Below are 15,309 nucleotides of genomic sequence, written 5' to 3'. Positions count from 1 at the left end.
GTGTTCGGGTTCTGGAGTCAAACAGAGGCCACACCTCAGCACCACTACTCACTAGCCATGAGGTCATGGGTTAAATTAGCCTGTCTAAACCTCAGTTTTCTCCTCTCTAAGATAGGGTTAAGAATAGGATCTATTGCATAGCATATGATGAGGAATGATTAGGGAGATCCTGGTAAGATGGTGAGGATAGTGTCTGAAACATAATAGAAATTCAATAATTGTTAACTGCTATTAGTATTATAGCAATCTCCTCTTATCTGAGGGGGAGATGTTTCAAGCTCCCCAGTGGATGCCTGAACTTGCACATAGTACCAAATCCTATATATAAAATATCTTTTTCCTGCATATAGTCTCACCTAAAGGAAGCACTTATGGCTTCTCTTTGGCATCCAAATCACCAGCTTCACTACTCTTGTGCTTTGGGATCATTATTAAGCAAAATAAGGGCTACTTGAACTCAGGCATTGCAATACCTTGACAATTGATCTGATAACCGAGATGGCTACTAAGTGACTAACTGGCAGGTAGCATATACAGCGTAGAGATGCTGGACAAAGGAATAATTTACATCTCAGGTAGGACAGCATGGGACTGCACAAGATTTTATCATCCTACTCAGAACGGCATGTAATGTAAAACTTATGAATTATTTATTTCTGGAATTTTCCATTTAATATTTTCAAACATCAGTTGACCACAGGTAATTGAAACCATGGAAAGTGAAACTGGATACGGGGGTACTTAAATAGTCATTACTATTATTATTAGCATTTCAGCGCAGTTGCTTGGCACAAAGATAGTGCTTGATAAATGACTGCTGATATGACAGGATGACAATAACCATGATCATGAACATAACCCTAACCATGACAACAGTGATGATGTTGTTGTTATTGATGATGGAGCTTGCTTTCTCTCAGGTATGCTTTGGCAGTTGGCATCAGGAGGTGGTGAGCTTTGAAAGGCTCTGGGGTCAGATATTCCTGGGTTTGAATGCTGAGTCTGCTACTAATTAGCTGATGAGCAGTTTTTCCAGTTGTGAAATGGGTACAGTAATTTTACATCCCTCACCGTTGTGAGGATGTAATGAGATGATGCATATGAATTAGCAAGCCCAGTGCCTGGTGCACTATAAGCACTCAGCTGTTAGCCAATTAGCTAGCTAGTGATCCATTGTCTCAGAAGCAAAGTTTTAACAGTCAGGGTGCCTTTATAATACTTTCTGAGAATCAGAAGTAAGCCCATAAAAGGCTTATATACACAGCATATGCCTTTTTACACATTACTATTTCATATACACAAAAGGGAAATAATGTGTTAAAGCCCATCTACAGAAACCCACCTGTTTGGTGAAGGACAATTTACAGTGCAGAGAAATTCCTGACTCAAAGATTAAAGTGTTTTTTTTTTAAGTTGTGTCTTTTACTTCAAGAAGAGTTCAAAACAGATATTACTAAACCAGTATACTATATGTACCAGGCATACAGGTTTGGGTCACCATCAACTCCAAAGCTCCTAGCCCAGTAGCTGGCATATGATGGTGCCCAATGAAAACCCACTGAATAAAACATCACCTTTTCATCTCAGAGTAGTTTTGTAGCAACGAATATATGTATATTCATATATGCGTATACATACGTGTGTGTGTGCATGTGTGTATAAAATGTTGTGAATCACGGATGTTTTTCTCTGCATGTAGGAAAGTCCTATCACTCTGCAAACAGGCCAAATTTGAATATCAGCCATAAGGTCTAGACACCCACAAGTACACAAAGACTCCTCAAGTGGATACACAGACAGTAACTCTCCAAATGCTTTGCCGACTCTAAGCCTCCTCTGCAAGATGTGGGCCTGCGTCTTTGCATGGAAATAGCAGAGTGTGCGTCTGTGATGCTTCTCAGAACCAGTGGAGATATAACAATGAGGCCCTCCAGGGTCCTTGTCAAAACCATGTGAATCTTGGGTGAAATTTCAATCATCTCACCAGCTGGGACCAGAATCCCTCTTAAAGAGAGAACTGAGACTGTCTTCCAGAAAAATTTTTGATAAGATGCTTGCCTTAACAGCATGGGTAGGCAGGAACCAAGGCAACAAGAGCTTAACATTGGTTGGTGAAAATGAACAGAACTTTGGGGTTATGGGGGAGCAGAGGGAAAAGGAGTAGACAGAGGAATGAGAGAGGAACTGGGAAAGAGGATGGGAGGCTACAGCCTGACTGGGAGAATGACCAAGGACTCCTTAGGTCCAGGACTCCTAACTACATTTTAAGTTGTGTGTGCTTGCTGCATATTAGAATCACCTAACAGAGCTTTTAAAACTGGAGAGGCCCAGGGGAGGCTGGGATGGGAGAAATAGACAAAAAACTGTACTTGAAAAATAACTAAATAAAATTTAAAAAAAAACAAAAACAAAAAACTGGAGAGGCCCCTGAGGCCTCCCCTCGGAGATTCTAATGTAATTAGTCTGGGGTAGGGCTTGACATCAGAAATGTTTCCAAAAGTCCCCCAAGTGATTCTCAATGAGCAGCCAAGGTTCAGAACCACTGGTCTAGGAGGAACTCTCTCAGGGGAAGGAAGTGCTTGCAGTCAGCAATGGGGGACAGGGAGAGGGGAGGCCTCTGGTAATGCAGACATCTGGGAGAACATGGATTTTGGGAGGAATCTTATCTTGACCTGTAGGAATTACAGGCATCTAACTTATGCCAGTTGTCTGATTTCTCCCTTGGCTGTCCAGTTCTTCCTTCTTGCCCAAGCAGTTATGCCTCCCAACTCAGCTAACCCGTTATGGCAAACACATATTCTTCTCTCCTTCCCAGTGAGCATTATTTGCCCTGGATCCCATTTGTTTGTGAGCCTATTTTTTACTTTATTTATTTTTAGACAGAAGAGAAGGGTGGAAAAAAGAGAGTGAGTGAAACATTGATCAGTTAACTTCCACACATGTCACAACCAGGACAGAACTGGCAACCCAGGCATGTGCCCCGACCAGGAATTGAAACTGTGACCTTTCACTTTGCAGGATGACACCCACCCAACTGAGCCATACAGGTCAGGATGTGAAACTTTTTGAACGGTAAAGGCCAATTAATCTGATATATAAAAACTTTTCTCAGGCTCGAGAAATGTACTTTTTAACAAGGGTGTTTGAAGGACAAGGCCTTGACCTGCAGCAATAATGATAAAGCATAAACATTTGGTGGTGGAAGGGACCTGTGAAGTTTATCAAAGCATACCACATGGGTACCCTTGAAGGTGATTATTGGAGCTCCACATTGGAGAAATATCTGGAACAGTGGAGTCTAGTCTTCAAAGAAAACTGAAGATGGTAGGTACCCAGGAAAGATTCAGGCATACCCCAGCCTTATAGGGTTCTTCCATACACAGCAACCAGTCTCTTTGTCCCCACTCCTCCACAGCCTTCCAAACTCTTTACCCCTCCAGCATTTTATGTAGCTCTGAATAAAATAAGCTTCACAGGCCAAGCTGTTCTGTTAAAAACTCTCTCCTCTCCCTCAATATCCCCCCTGCACCCCCACAAGAAAATCCCATATGACAAATTTCTGCAAAGACCTGCCCCAGTCCTAAAACAGATTCCTGAAGAACTGCCTCACTAGCAGAGGAACCCATGCTCCATGGCAGAAGGTCTTCCATTCCAGGACACCTTTCCCTTTCTTCCCCTTCACCAAATATCTTGGTTGGCTTAGCCCACTGGTATGACTAAATTGGAACATTCTTCCAGGGTCTGTGGTTCTTTCCAAGAGAATTCAAAGAACCAGGAAGGAGCCATATCTGACAAAGCAAACTGACCTGGGGTTCCTTCCTCTTTTATACCTTCACATCTTTCTTTGCATGACAAGATCTGTTTAATTAGCTAACGTTATCTTTTGGGATTTGTACCCACTTCTAGTGAGGGGATTGAGCTGTGAGAAATAGACAAAAAACTGTACTTGAAAAATAACTAAATAAAAAATTAAATTAAAAAAAAGAAAGTGGAAAAAAAAGAAGTGAGAAGTGGTGGGTGGTGGTGAGGTAGACACTGGGGAAAGCAGTAGTTTCGATTCGTCTCAGAGGCAGGAGAAGGATGGTGGTTGGACTCTACAAAGTTTGGCTCCCTGTTCTGCATCCATTTGGAATTTTGGAATTGGACTTGTCCTGGTCTGTATAATCCCTAAAGGAGCCAAATTTGCTAGGCCTCTCTGTACCCCTAAGATGGGTACCCCAGTCTTCTACCCTGGCCCTGGTCCTGACTCTAAGACCCACTACTAGAACTGCCGTGCATGAGTGTGTATGTGTATGTATGTGTCTCCCCCTTGCTCCTCCTGGCCAGGATCCATACCCAGCTCCCATCTCCCTTGCCTTAGGAGAGACAGCAGAAGCCAGCAATGATACAGCTTTCAGAACAGGAGATTGATGGTTGGTCCTCTGCTTTCTTTCCCCTCCCCTTCTTGTACTGTCTGGCTCATTCCAGCTCTGGGATTTGGAGAGGAGGGAGGAGGCTGCTCAACTGTTCCATTCACATTTTTCTTGTTTTCTAGTCCTCAGTTGAAGGGGCTCGGATGAGAAGATGCTGGCATCCCTGCTAAAGTGGAGAGATTTTTGGGAATCTGACTCTCTCCCTGTTGCCTCTTCCCTGGCTGGCCCAGTGCTGGTCTTGACCTGAGGAGCCTTTCTTCCCTAGCAGTACTCTATTGGGTCATTTGTTTCAAGCCCATCTGGCACCATATTCTTCTAGCCTCTGGGAGAGCCCAGTGAGCTCATTTGGAAACCTTGGGCTTATACCTTGAAGAAGTGGGGAAAGGGACACTAAGAATAGTCAAAAGGAGCTACTTGATCTCTAGGACCAACCTGTCCTTCTCCCCCTCATACCACATAGGTTTCTACCAGCTCCTGGCCCTGCAACAGTCCCTCCCCTGCAGCCCAGAAGGACAGGGTAGGTGTCTAATGGGGGTCTGGAAACAGCAGGATATGGACATGATAAAGCACCCTAGCTGAGAGCCCCTGGAGACTGTCTTCCTCCCCACTCACCTCACACTTAAGTTCCTTTGTAGTGAAAAGCATCTACAGGAGACCTCTATCTAGATTTGCAGGCAGGCAAGGAGAGGGAACTGTTGTGCTTTGGTCAGGCCTTATAGGCCCAGGAGATGTGTTCCGGCTATAGTAGCTGACTATGGAGGGGCAGTTGGGAGAATAGGGCACAGAAATCAGAGGACAGAGCAGTTAGAGAGTAGTGATTCAGATAAACAGCTGGCACCAAACTACCAGGAAGGGAACAAACATCCAAGATGTATTAGCTGAACCAACAAGTGGGCAGAGCACACGTGCAGAAAATTCAGGTCTGAGACCACATAGAATTTGGGGAGTCTTCATGAAGTGAGCTCCATGCCCCAGGAGACCTGCCTCACTGGATTTCCTGACCTTGTGCTCAGAAGTTGACTGGCAAGAAGAAAAAGCCCAGGACCATGGGGTACACAAGATGAGGAAGAGCCTCAGTGAAGAACCCAGGAGCCTAGAGATGCGTCACCATGGAGCATGGGGGCCCATAGCTAGTGACTGCCAGAGCCACAAGTAGTCTATTCTGCGTGAAAAGCTTAGAAAAAGCTACTCTCCCTTTGTCAGATGAAAATATGCCCCTTCATCCAAGTGGACTCAGCCCTGCACCAAGACACCTGTTTTAAGGAATAGAGCATAGGCTGGAGTTCTGCCCCTACCTACTCCCTTGGTCAAGCACCTTTATGTAGTTCACAACCTGCACAACTGTACATGGCAGCCCTGACTGCAGCAAATAACTCCCCTTCTCCTCCACAGTGAGACTAAGGGAGATTGAGCTACTGAAAGCCTTGCCTGAATCCCATCTTCATCAGTTTAGAAGGAAGGACAGGTCTCAGTCTCTGGACAGGGATAATGGTGACCCGGGCTGGAGCACAAGACCAGCAGGAAGCTACATTGTGAGGTCGAGATGGAGATGTCCTTTCCTTTGTGAAGAAGTTATTTTTCAGGTCCTTCTGTCCATCAAGAGCTTTGCAGCTTTTTGTTTTTACTGTGTTTTATTCTGTCATGAAAGTAATACTTAGGTCTTTTGCATCCCCCAACCTCTGCGATGGACTCCCCTCTCCCAAAGCCCCCACTTAACTGCCCACTTGACCACCCTGCCCAGTTGTATTAGTACTACTATGCAAGCAAACTCTTTAAGGACCATGTTCCCTCGTGCTCTGCTCTAAAGTAGAAACTAGGCTATATTATTGTGAGTATAGTCCTCAGTTTCCCTATCTACACACTGGGGGCAGACAAAAGCCCCATCCTGTTCTGAGGTTCTGTGACTCTGAAAATACTTTACTATTCCTGCCCCAAGGTTTGCTCCCTAGCTCCACCTCTCCAGCAACCCAACAGGGGATTATGTGGCCCTGGAAGATGAGGTGGGCAAAAATATGGACTCCATAAGAGAACCTGGTGACCCTTCTGCTCAGTGTTGAATGTAAGACGAGTTGGACCAGGTAAAACACAGATCAAGAGTCTCAGACCAAGAACAAGGGAGATGACCAAGCCTGTAGTCACCCCATGGCTACTTACTAACAAGCACTTTACTGACACTATCTTCATTTTAGAATGGCTTTTTCAGTAAGCCTCTGCTGACAAAGGAGAGGGAGAGGGAGGGGAAGCAGGCTGGAGACAGCTCGAGGACTTACTGTAGCTTGGCCTGACTCCAGAGAATGGCCACCTTGCTGGGTAAGACCAGGAGGGAGGAGGAGCAACTGATTTCCAAGGCAGTTTCTGTCAGGGCCACCTTGCAAAGATGTTTGAGTGAAAAGAACTCAACTCATGGGGGTTTTGCTTGCCAGCACAATGCGAGTTATGATTTATTTAAAAAGGACTAGATTAGGATTCAGAAGCTCCACCTAAACTAATTATCTGTGTGGTATTGGGTAAGTCCCTTTTTCTCAAAAAGTCTCAGTTTCCTTGTGTGTAAAATAAGGAAGGACCTTGAACTAATAAATAATCTCTAACACTCTGCTCTATCCTTGTCTGCCTAATCTCCCACCTGCATTCATTTTTTATGAATGCATCAGGCCTTGTTCACAGCCTAATTTGTTTTCTCCCCATACTACAATATTATGGAACATGGCTATCAAACATGACTTTGAAGGAAATCTAATTTTCAAGTGGCTGAAGTCCAAGAGAACCAAGAGATGAAGTGAGAGCTCACTAAGGATTTGTTTTGGCCAGTTCTTTTTTGACCAACTAGTTCAACCTCCCATTAGGCCCCAGTGCTTGCTCAGGTACACTCTCTCTGTCTCTCTTTTATTCTCTCTCTCTCTCTTTCTTGGTATTTCTAGCTCTCTCAGTCTCCTCCCCACTTTATCTCTCCTTCCCCCTCTCGCTGGCATGCTCCATGCTCTTCATGGCTTTTACCCTTTATGGTGATTAACGTAGATGCCAGACAAATGGCTGGCCAAAAGAAAATGCAAATTAAGTCCTGTCTCTTTTCTTTGTGTACTGGGAAGGTTAATCAAAAGTGCTTCTGTCTGCTGAGGAGGAATGAGGCCTGGAATGAGGAGGAATGGGGCTCAAGTTGGGCAAGTCTAGCAAAGCAACAGTGGGGACAAAACAACCCCCACAAATTACAGCTTCTCACTTGGTTGTGGGGGAGGGCAGCTGGACCACACCCTAATGGCTCCATTTGTTCAGTTCTGAACTGACCATTAGACCCTGCCAACAGTGAGATGGTTGGAACCTTCATACTCTAAGCAAGAACTTCTGGAGGGCCCCAATACTGGGCCAGAGCTTCCCCTTCCCTCTCATCAGCAAAGGCTCAAATGACCAACAGAACACACATAGGTAGGGCTGGGTAACTGAATCACAGGTCCTATGTTTTGACTTCTTTTGCCAAACCTTGGACCACCAAGCCACTATGAGCCACCTTCCAGGGACCTCTTCTGATGCCCATGTAGAAGGTGTGCACAAAGCCAACCCACATGAACTGATACAATTTCAGCAACTTCTATTTCTCTGCTTTATGCAGTCATGGAGAACTCACAAGTATAGATTGCCATGGCCCTGGAGGTGTGAGGCAGAAAAGGGACAGTCAGCTTTTGAGTAACTCAGAGCCCTTCATGTACCCCTAACTATGGACTGTGTTGTGTTACAAACTAAAGGCTCTATGTGTAACAACTTTTCTATCACCTACCGCAGGTAACATCCAGAGTGGTAACGGCTCAGCTCTGCCATCTCACCTGTCTACTGGCCAACAATGCCCAACCACACAGCATCCCACAACACATCTCCTTCCCCTCTCCATCATGAGTCTTCCACATGCCCTTGGGTCCTACAACTCATCTTTGCAACAGTCTTTGGCTGATACAAAAAGCCATGTGTCTACTTCTCCATAAGCCTGTTCCCATTAAGAGTTTCTTTTATCTATTATAAAAGAAAGTTCTATTGTAAATATTCTATTGTAAAATATTGTAAATATTTTCAAATATACAGAGCTGTTAAAGTAGTCTTAAAAATAATATAGTAATGGGCCCTGGCTGGTGTAGCTCAGTGGATTGAGCGCAGGCCTGTGAAGCAAAGGGTTGCCAGTTCGATTCCCAGTTAGGGCACATGCCTGGGTTGCAGGCCAGGTCCCCAGTGGGGGACACATGAGAGGCGACCACACATTGATGTTTCTCTCCCTTTCTATCTCCTTCCCATCCCCTCTCTCTAAAAATAAAAATATTCAAAAAGACCTGTTAAAATATAGTAATCACTTTTATACCTAGAAGAAACATTTATTGGTATTTTGCCATTTTTTTATTCATCTATTTCTGTGTGTTTATTTTAATATATTTTTACTATGGCAAAATATCACAACATTAAAGTAACCATTTAAAATATATAGTCCAGTGGCATTAAGCACATTCACATTGTTGCGCATCCCAACTGTTGGGAACTGCCCTGCCTGGTTTCAGAAGCTGTAATCCCCCATGGCTAAGGTTGAGTAAAGGACCTTGCACCACAAGCCACTTGGAAGACAAAGCTTATCTTCCTTGTAGTGGTACCACCTCTGCCCCCTTTCTCTTCACCCTACTTGGCCTTGGGCAGATGACTGGTTAGCCAATGATGGGTAAGATTCCTCAAAAGAGGGATGACCTAAGACAGGCACGATCATTCCAGCCAAGATGGAGGTGAAGATGGAATTACTCTACCTCCTTGCATAACCAAATTTAAGGACAACAAAGATTTAGAAACAAAAACACAACCAAAACAGACAGAAAATTGAATTGTACCAAAGTCCAACAATAACAAACCATTTATCCAGACTGGTAAGAAGGGTGCAGTACGAGACCAACAGAGAGGGGTTATAAAAGAGAAAAGCAGTGGCTGCTGGACCAACCCAGGCACGCAGGTGGTGGTTGGCAGATCCCAGGAGTGGGGTGGCAATGGGCAGACCTAGCAAAGGAGCTAGGTGGCTGGCTGACTGCGGTCACACATTCACACGCAGATAAACCAGGTGAAAAAATGGACAGTGAGAAAGACCACACAACGCAGGGCCCAAGCACCAGGAAATAAAGCCTAAAAGCACCAATTGGAAAAATGTCTGGGGGTTGAGGTTCCAGCAGAGGGTCCCAACCTCACAGGAGAGTTCGTTGGAGAGACCCACAGGGTCCAAGAACATACACAAGCCCACACACCCCAGAACCAGTACCAGAAGGGCCCAGTTTGCTTGTGGGAAGAGGCAGAGGAGACCGAAATCTGAGAGAGAGAGGAACAACCACCATTGCTCCCTCTCTGACCCCACCCCCAGTCACAACCAGGCGATTGGGTTACCCTACCCTGGTGAACACCTAAGCCTCTGCCCCTCATACATAACAGGTGTGACCAGACCAAAAAATTATGGCTCAAGCAGAAGAACAACTCAAAGCCCCACAGCCAACATTTCTAAGCAACCAAGAGATAGCCAACCTATCAGATGCACAGTTCAAAACACTGATGATCAGGATGCCCACAGAACTGGTTGATTTTAGTCACCAATTAGATGAAAAAATGAAGGCTACACTAAGTAAAATGAAGGAAAATGCACAGGGAACCAACAGTGATGGAAAGAAAACTGGGACTCATATCAAAGGAGTGGACCAGAAGGAAGAAAGAAAAAACCAAACAGAAAAAAAAGAAGAAACAAGAATTCACAAAAAGGAGAGACTTAGGAACCTCCAGGGCATCTGTAAACATTCCAACATCCGAATTATAGGGGTACCAGAACGGGAAGAGGAAGAGCAACAAGTGGAAAACTTATTTGAACAAATAATAAAGGAGAACTTCCCCAATCTGGAAAAGAAAATAGACTTCCAAGAAGCTCAGAGAATCTCAAAGAAGGTGGACCCAAAGAGGAACACACCAAGGCACATCATAATTGCATTACCCAAGATTAAAATGAAGGAGAGAATTCTAGAAGCAGCAAGACATAAGGGGACAGTCACCTACAAAGGAGTGCCCATCAGACTGTCAGCTGATTTCTCAAAAGAGACCTTCCAGGAAAGAAGGGGCTGGAATGAAGTATTCCAAGTCATGAAAGACAAGGACCTACATCCAAGATTGCTCTATCCAGCAAAGCTTTCATTTAGAATGGAAGGTCAGATAAAGTGCTTTTCAGATAAGGTCAAGTTCAAGGAGTTCATCATCACCAAGCCCTTATTATATGAAATGTTAAAGGGACTTACCTAAGAAAAAGAAGATAAAAAATATGAACAGTGAAAGGACAGCAAACTCACAGTTATTAACAACCACACCTAAAACAAAAGCAAACTAAGAGGACAGCTAGATCAGGAGCAGAACCATAGAAATGGAGATTACATGAAGGGTTAGCAACAGGGAGTGGGAGTAGGAGAAGTGGGGAGAAGGTACAGAGAATAAATAGCATAGATGGTAGGTAGAAAATAGACAGGGGGAGAGCAAGAATAGTATGGGAAATATAGAAGCTAAAGAACTTGTGACACAAGGACATGAACTAAGGGGGGATGGGGAGAAGGGGGTGTGCAGGGTGGAGGGGAATGAAGGAGGGAAATGGGACAACTGTAATGGCATAATCAATACAATATATTTTTTAAAAAATGAAAAAAAAACAGGCATGGTCATGAAGGGGCCCTCAGGGAAGGACTTGGGGGGCTATAGAAAAAGTGGGTGTGATGGACCCTTGCCCCTCAGCTTTTACATAGTCCGAGTCCTCATTCTGTCTGCAAAAAGTCTCCTAATCTCTTGGCTGCCTTACTTCCCCTGCCTGATTTAAGTTTGAAACAATGACTTAAGCCTGAAACAAAGCTGGAGGTAGGTGGGGCCCTGTGCTAGAAAGGCCAGTTTCCCTATGGTGATCAGGCCTAAGAAAGAATGCATAAAATCCTATGAAACTTACTTTGCTAATACCCTGAATTTAAATGATAAGGGTCCAAGCAGGAAGTGAGTTTGTTCCTTTTATGGAACTGACTTTAATGGCCCTTTAACTATCTGACCCTGACTTAGAATAAGCCCTCAGAGTTCTTCAAATGTTATCTATTGTTTAATCATTTCTGCCTGACAATGATTGATGAGCTTCTCATATATAACCTATATTCCTGTGCAAATTGAACCCAGTAAAAGTTTGTCAAGGCGAGGGTCAAGGCGCTCTCCTCTTGAGAGAGTGGCTGCACCATTCCTTTTCCTTCACAGGACTTGGTAGTCCGTGTGAATTTGTCTCATCTCATCCATAACACCACGGATCCCAGGAGCCAGGATCGGCATCACCCAACACAAGCTCTGTACTCATTAAACAACTCCTTATCCTCCCTCTTATTTTCATCCTTTAAATGCTGTTTCATTTTAAACTTTGAAGCATCATGACCCTTTGCCCCTAAATATGTCATCATTCATTGTCTAAAAATTAGAACATTCCCATATACCCACAATGCCATTCTCACACTGAAGATGAAACAATCTACCATCTAGTTGTCAGGGTCTTCTTAAATAAATAGATTTCTACATGTAAAATAAGAAGAATGAGTCTCATTTAGTCATTTCATATACTATGAAGTGCTATATAAATTGAGGCATTAGTAACCTTATTAGATAATCCTGAAATTTTGTTTCAGCTCCAAAATTCAATTAGAGTTTATGATTTTTCAAAGGGTTCCACCTCTAGATCAGTTGATGTGCCATAGGCCACACTCAATTCCTCCCCAGCTCCCTAAGGCATGGAGATACTCCTCTGGGTAAGAACCCTAGTTGCAGCCCAGACTTTTCTACCCTCTCTTCTGATCAGCAATAAACAAATACATGAAAGAAACCCATACAAAGCCCATCATTGGCACACCGAGGAAAAAGGCCATAAAGTAGGTTCTCAAGAACTGAAACATGAAAGCAGCCTTTATTAGCATGTGGAGGACTGCAGCAGCCTTTGATGTGGAGAGTGACAAGTGCCAAAGAAAGTGGGATATAGAGGGGCCTCCCTCCCTAGCCCTAGCACTGCCCATAACCATCCCCAAACCAGGTTCTCAGCTCTGCTGGTTTAATTATTTGAGCTCCTAAGTCTCTGGCCTTGTCTCTGCCTCCAGATATCTGCACACAGTCACCAATCACTTGAGTTTCTGACTGCTTTTTTACTGCTTCTTTACAATCAATTTCTGTACAATTTCATGGCTCAGCTTTGCCATCTAGCACTAGGCACTTAGTCAAATATTTTCTTTTTCTTTATTTATGCTGTATCTTATTTCAGAAAGGATTCAAAACAAGAAGACAAACATTTAGTAAACACTGTGGACCAGACGCTTGAATCTGTGCTAGGTATTGTGGGAAATGTAAGAACACATTTTATTTATTTTTTTTACACTCAATTGAGTTTACAGTTCACTTGGAGAGACAAGACTCTCTCAGGAGGCAACTAAACCACAATAGCACAAGTTTGGGAACTAGAAGCCTGGACACTCGAGTTCTTACTCCCAGCTCAGCCACTAGTCAGCTATGTGATCTTGGAAAAATTATCTCACCTCTCTGGGCTTCAGTTTCCTTATAGGAAAAACAAAGGAACTGTGAACATATCTTTATATAAGCATAGAGACAGAGCAGAGAGACTGGTAATACTGGTTTTCTTAATCTTTTTTAATATTAAGAAACTGGTTTTCTTAATCTTTTTAAATATTTTATTTATTTTTAGACAGAGTTGAAGAGAGGGAGAGAAATATCAATGTGTGGTTGCCTCTTGTGTCCCCCGTACTGGGGACCTGGCCCACAACTCAGGCATGTTCCCGGACTAGGAATTGAACTGGCAACCCTTTTGGTTCACAGGCTGACACTCTATCCTCTGAGCCACACCAGCCAGGGCATCCCTTCTGAGGCAAAGGGATGAGATGGGCTTAAGAGGGAGATACATTTTTTTTCTTTAAGCTTCTGTATTTTTCTACTTGTAATCTGCATATATTATTGTATTTTTGTGGTTAAGGCAATCAAACATTTACAAATGGGGATGGATGTAACTAGCTAAAGTCAGCTTTAGCTCTAACCATGGACTGTGATTATCTGTAATTCAAACAATACCGAACCTTTGGAGTTGACAGAAGGAAAAGCACAACAAGGGCTCTGATAGTCAGGGAAGGCTTCCTGGAGGGGGTGAGAGTCCAGGCAGGTTGGAAGGATTGGCAGGTTTTGGATTGGTATAGACAAGAAGAGGGCATCTTGGAATGAGGTGAAGGTGGGCAATAAACTAGCTAAGGGGTGGAAGGAAAAGAAAAGAGCAACTTTTTCCCAAGGCCTAGGTTGTGAGGAGAAGCATCTCAGGCTGGGGAGGGAGTCTGAGAGCAGGAATGGTTCACCTCAGTCCCCTCCCTAGGAAGCTGCTCCCAGGCCCACCTGCTATGGCAGCAGCTCCAGAATCTGAGCAGCAGAAAGTCTAGAGGCCCCAGCCTGGTGCTCTTGGATCATACAATAAGCCTAATACTTGGGTGTTAGATAATCAATCTCATAAATTCATCTCCCCTTTACTGGGATCTGACAGGAAGCTGATTAAATGTTATGCAAGTGGAATTTGGCTCAGATGCTAACCAGGAGTTTGGGGCTGAAGTTTTTCAATGTTCAGCTCATGCATAAAATTCATAGTTTATCATTATCTAGACTTGCTTCTCTATAACTATCCAGATAGGAATATTTCTATAGGGCAGTCATATCCTGGTTGAGCAGGTGGCCTGTCCTCTCCACAGTTCTCTCTGCAGTGGATGCTGAGCTCATAACCACCACAGCTCTGCCCGCAGAATTACCAAACTAGGATGACAACAGCCCTGGGGCACTCAGCAGGCTCTACCTCTTTCCTGGAGCCCCAAGAGATTCCCTAGGGCAATGCCAGCATCTGATATCTCCAGTATCCTCAGGAAATATTGGAGAGTAGGCTGGATGTCTTTAAGGGAAGATATATCTGCCATTGTTACCACCTCCTGCCCCAGCCCCGGGCTAGATGCCCTCTGGCTGTCTTTCTAGCATGGGTGCCCCACTCATCCTTGCTCTCTTCTCTTGAGGGCACAAATGTCCCCAAGTAAGCTAGGCTTGGACTCCTACCTTTCTTCTACCCCAAACCTTCAATCAGCAGGTGAGGTAATCCCAGCTAGCAGATGGGAAAGGGCTGGGGGAGGGGATTGAGCCCAGACCACAACTTTCTTCAGCTGTTGCCTCTCTGCCTCCCTTTCTGCTATCTGCCCCTGAAGAGAAAATGCTTAGACTTGCCTCTGGTGTGCTATGTAATTTAGGAGCCTCTGACCTTGGTTTCCTCATCTGTCAGGTCTCTTCCAGTCCCAATATTCCCCTTGCCATAAATATGCATACAACTGCAGCATTCACAATGACATTGGAAACCCTGTGTTCATTCCTACTGTCTTCCCCAGTGACTAGGTAGCCACCAAAGAAAAATGGTATCAGGACCAGCAGCCATCAGATAAAAAGCACTCACTGAATGCCAAGACCTGTGCTCATCCACAGGTCTCAAAGTAGGGATCCTGTCTGAACATGTGGCCTGGCCCAGTGGTGGAACGAGGAAGGCATAACACTGGCACCATCACTGAACATGACTAAGCAGAGAGGTTTGAATGATTTGAGGCCAGCACAGTGTGTCTTCTGGTGTTAATGTTCTGCTGAAGAAATGGTGAAATTCCAGACAATAAAAGTACAATCTTCTGATTCATTACTTGATCAGATACATTTTTTCACTCTGTTTGGAGAAAGAGGTGAAGCATAATGAAATAAGCCTTCACGATGGAATAATTCTAGCAATTAATTTTCAGGAGATAGTCTGGGTTCTGCACACATTTTCACCTATACTTTCTCC

The 15,309-nt window shown here is 44.2% G+C and overlaps 1 protein-coding gene across 1 annotated transcript in view; it reads right to left on the bottom strand.

Moving 5' to 3' along the window:
• Nucleotides 1-15,309, bottom strand: part of FRMPD3 (FERM and PDZ domain containing 3) — a 175,182-nt gene that overhangs the window by 106,918 nt on the left and 52,955 nt on the right. The window lies entirely within an intron of this gene.

The sequence above is a fragment of the Artibeus jamaicensis genome, unplaced genomic scaffold, assembly GCF_021234435.1.
Source record: "Artibeus jamaicensis isolate MK-2021 breed Jamaican fruit bat unplaced genomic scaffold, CSHL_Jam_final scaffold_461, whole genome shotgun sequence".
NCBI lineage: Eukaryota > Metazoa > Chordata > Mammalia > Chiroptera > Phyllostomidae > Artibeus > Artibeus jamaicensis.
Note: the sequence above shows the minus strand (reverse complement) of the source record. Positions and strands in the feature narration are given on the sequence as shown.